Source organism: Odocoileus virginianus, chromosome 12, assembly GCF_023699985.2.
Source record: "Odocoileus virginianus isolate 20LAN1187 ecotype Illinois chromosome 12, Ovbor_1.2, whole genome shotgun sequence".
NCBI classification, from domain to species: Eukaryota; Metazoa; Chordata; class Mammalia; order Artiodactyla; family Cervidae; genus Odocoileus; species Odocoileus virginianus.
The window spans coordinates 45,883,378-45,888,558 of NC_069685.1; positions in this window are offsets into that span (position 1 = coordinate 45,883,378).

Here is a 5,181-nt window from a genome sequence, read left to right on the forward strand (position 1 = left end):
CCCCATAGACAGCAGCCCACCAGGCTTCCCCACCCCTGGGATTCTCCAGGCAAGAACACTGGAGTGGGTTGCCATTTCCTTCTCCAAAGCACGAAAGTGAAAAGTGAAAGTGAAGTTGCTGAGTTTTGTCTGACTGCTAGCGACCCCATGGACTGCAGCCTACCAGGCTCCTCCATCCATGGGATTTTCCAGGCAAGAGTACTATAGTGGGGTGCCATTGCCTTCTCCAATATTAATGTATATATGTGGAATCTAGGAAATGGTACAGATGAACCTATTTGCAAAGCAGAAATAGAGACACAGATGTAGGAAGAAGGCATATGGACGCCAAGGGCGGAAGAGGAAGTGGGATGAACTGGGAGATTGGGACTGACATAATTATCCTACTGTGTATAAAATAAATAACTAAAAGAAACCTACTGTTTAGCACAGGGAACTCTACTTAATGCTCTATAGTGTCCTAAATGGGAAGGAAATTTAAAAAAAGAGGTGCTATGTATATGTGTGGCTATATATATGATTCACTTTACAATAGAAACAAACACAGCATTGTAAAGCAGCTATACTCCAATAAAATTTTTTACAGTAAACCTAAGTCATCTTTGCTTCGCAGAAAACCTCTGTGTTAACAGAATACATACAAAGTCAATAATGAGACCCTTATTCTATCAAAAAATGTTCACCACCCCAAGTCTAACACCTGATACCTAAACCATCACCAGACATCAGAGTTGCTACTACCAGAGACTGAAGAAAGGAATAACACATCTCTTTTTATATTATCTCTGTATAAATAACACTAAAGGCAATATGAAAAATACAACTGTCTATGTATTCATATATGCAAATCATGTTTCCAAAAAATAAATTGGGAAATTAAACTCATCAGCTCAACCCTCAGCTAAAAATTGCATGATTAATCCTTACTTTGTTTTCCTTTAAGCAATGTGCAGACTATCAAAAATTTGAATCTGATAGGCTACTAAGTGAATTGCTTAAGGAAAGCAGTACTTTTAATTTCTCATGTTTTGTCACTTTTGCAAGGCAGATAAGCAACTTAGTTACCTAATTACACGTGATTTTACATAGACTAATTTATTTTCTCCCACCTAAATGATGCTTTATCAACCTTCCAAACTGCCTCTTTTTTATAGCATTGTTGATTTATAATTCACATATAATAACTCATATATATTTAAAGTGTACAATTTGAAATTTTTTGACATATATTTATACCCATCAAACATTATCACAATCAAGAAAAATAAACATGTCCATGATTCCCCAAAGCTTCCTTATATCCTTTTGTACTTCTTCCCTCCTGCTTCTGGCAACCAACGAGTGGTTTTCTCTCATTATGGATTTGTTTACATTTGCATACTTTTACATAAATGGAAACTGGCAGTATGTAGTCATTGTTGTCTGCTTTCTTTCACTCAGCATATTAGTTTGGATATCCATTCATGTGGTTTGGTGTAGCAAATTTTTATTCCTTTTTGGTGTGGACTGGAAGTCCATTGTATGGATGGATATACTACAATTTATCAGTTGACCTATTGATAGACAGTTGCTATGTTTCCAGTTTTCAGCTGTTGCAAATAAATCTTCTATAAGCAATCACACAAAATGTGTTGTAGTCATGTGCGTTCATTTCCTTGGGTAAATACTTTGAAGCATGATGGTTAAGTCATCGGGAAGTATATACTTAACTTTTAAGAAACTGCCAAACTGTTTCCAAAGCAGCCCAAAGAGAGTATATTTTGACATCACCACTAGGAACATATGAAATCTCCAGTTGTTCTGTGTGTGTGTGCTCAGCTGTTAGGTTGTGTCTGACTCTTTGTGACCCCATAGACCAAAGCCAGCCAGGATCTTCCGTCCATGGGATTCCCCAGGCAAGCACACTGGAGTGGGTTGCTGTTTCCTTCTCCAAGGGATCTTCCCTGACCCAAGGACTGAACCCTGCATCTCCTGCTTTGGCAGGCAGATTCTTCACCACTGAGCCACCACGGAAGCCCGCCAATTGCTCTGCAGCCTGACAAATTATTTGCAGGCAATCTTTTTAAAAAGTATTTATTTATTCACTTGTGCCCGGTCTTAGGAGTGGCACGTGGGATTTTCCATCTTTGTTGTGGCATAGAGGATCTTTAGTTGGGGCATGTGGAATCTTAGCTGGGGCGTGTGGGATCTAGGTCCCTGACCAGGGATTGAACTGTACCACCCACATTGGGAGAGTCTTAGCCGTGGGACTACAAGGGAAGTTCCTGCAGTCAATCTTTTAAATTTTGATTATTGTAGTAGGAGTGTTGTGTATCTCATTGTGGTTTTAATTTGCATTTCCTTTGTGGATAATGATGTTTAGCATCATTACAAGGTTTTATTTAACATCTTTTTAATGTTTTTGTTAGACTATCTGACTCTCTATTACTTGGGAGGAGTTTTCATGTATTCTGAATCCAAGTCCTTTATCATTTATCCTCTCTCAGTGATTACTGCCCTGAACAGTCTGATGCCCAATGTCCAAAACTCCTGTTTCTTGTATATATTTTCCTCATTTAAGTTGTCTAAACAAGGAAGGCCAATTCAGACCCTGTTATTTCATCTTGGCTAGAAACAGAAGTTCTTTTCAATCTAATGTTAACAATAGAAATAAAATTAATCTCAATGAAAGTTTAAATCTACTTTTTAAAAATAAATTTCCTCCTACAAAAAAGATAAAATCAAAGCAAATTCTAGAAATCACCTGGTCCTGGGACCCCCCACGTTCACTAAAATGCATACACAGTTTGTGTAGCCAATTACTATCATATTTACTCACAGTTAACTTTTCTGGCAATCAATCCAACCCTGAGTATCATCAATACATGAAAGTCAACTCATTTATATAGGGAAGGCACCTGGAGCTCAACTTGACGTTTAAGTTTCCCCGAATTAGTTTCACATCAATTGCATTCTCTTTTTCAGGAAAGTGATTTTCTCGTACAGGATTACAAGCATGCACAATCTCATTTATATGTGCACATGTTGTATGCAACTGAGGTTATCTGTGTGCATAAGTGTAAAACAATTGCAGAGCCCATTCACCATATTGACTTTTCCAGCATTCTCCATTCGATCATCCCATCTTATGATTTCATATAGACAGAGATATTGACAAGGATTTTATAACATGCCACATCACATAACCAATTTGTAGCTAGTCTATTTTCCTTATGAAATCAGCTGAGCATGTTGTTCCCAATTGATCCATTTTTCCTCTTAAAGCTTTGTTCAAAGCTGGTGGAATTTCTGAAACTCTAAAATAGAGTGTCAATTACAGAAAAAAATGCAGAATTTTCAAAGTATCGATCAATCTTTATTTGAAGCATTTTCATTTCTGAAATATTTTTAGTGATTTAGATTTGAACTGGCAGTCATATTTAATGGTAGATGCTAATCAAGATGCTAATCAATTTTTATTTTTCAAGTTTAGTAGAAAAAAGATCAGAAAATATTACCATACAGAAGTCACAGCCTTCATTTATTTTCTTCCAGATGAGTAGTTCTGGGTTCTGTGTATGTGTGTTTCTCTTCTTTATCAGAATAATCCTGACTTGTCTTAAGCTTTCATAGAAAATACCGTAACTGCCAACATTATTGACAGTAACTTTACTCCCAAGAATTTGATCAATTAAAATTTGGAGGAAAGACTACTCCTATCCAAAAATGTATTTACCTTTTTTCTCAAAGAGCAGTATAAGTTCATTTTGAATACTTCCCCCCCCCCAAATCCCATCTTATTTTTATGACATGGATTTGCAAAGAGAAAGAAAAGAAGAAAATCAGAGGAAAGAGAATTAATGAAGGAAATCAGCCTGAGTTATCAAAAATTAATATTTGATAGGCTTTACTTTACACTGGGTCTTTATTTACATTAGCTATTTTAATCCTAATTAATATTTCTGTATGGTACTACTAAGATTATCAGAATTTTAGAGATCATTATAAAATCAGCTATCACTTATTAAATATCTACTATGTTCCATGGACAATTTAACAGATGTTATCTCAAGTCTGAAAGTAACAGATGTGGTCGATCCTATGATTAGACTTATTTTCATGGGTTCAGCATTTTCCTGCTGATGAAATGCTGGGCTGGGGCTGACCCCAAAGCCCTGGCTGGTACACAACCACATGGCACGCCTCTGCTAGGAGACTGTCGTGCTTCTCATATATTCTAATGCTCACAGAAATTAGCTTCAATAATGTTATCTTGGCATCAAGACTGAGCCCAGGAATCAACTCTGCCAAGACCAGAGCAACTGAAATGATTATTTTAATGAAAACAACCAAAATGGGGAGCCTCTCTGCCAATTTTCAGGATGTATTACCTCTTTGAAGTCATTAGGATTGTGGCATGGGGACAGAGGTAGCCAAGTTGATCAGTGGAGTCACTGAACTGCCCAGACATGTATGAGAATTTGATATTTGATAGTGTGCCAGCCATGACACTTCACTAGAAAACAGTAACAATTTAATAAAGGTTGGCTATCTTTCTATGAACTTAGAGTTTTATCATACTCCATACACCAACTACAGTTTGTGTCCCCTACATACATACAAACAAGTTTCATTCCGAGATACTGTAAGTCCAATTTGTTCGTAAGTCCAACAAAGTTAGTTTAGGGACCCAAGTAACACAATCGGCTATGCAGTACTGTATTGTAATAGGTTTATCAATTTTTCACACAAGTAATACATAAAAAACAAAAAATAAAACATTTCTAATATTACAATGTGTACCTTGAGAAGTACAGTACTGACTCCATCACTGCTGCTTTTTCTCTTGCTTCTGGACATCCTGGGCTTGAAATAAAGATATGTACCACTGTACTCTATGCAGTACTTGTACACAATAGAGTACACAAAACCATAACCACTTGTAGAGGATGCACATCCGTGACAGCATACACCAGACATGTGCACTCACCTTATGTGGTTGGACATGTGAGCCCACGTTAGCATCTTTGAAAATCTGCAACTTGAAGGTTCATAAGTGGGCGACTTACTGCCTAATGAGAAAGACTCCTTGAAGAGCTGAATGCTCTGAATCTCGATTATGAAGGAATGATGTCAAAGACCATGAAAGTGAGCTAGTGGTAAAACTTCAAGAACTGTGGAGGAATGAAACGGTGTCTACAG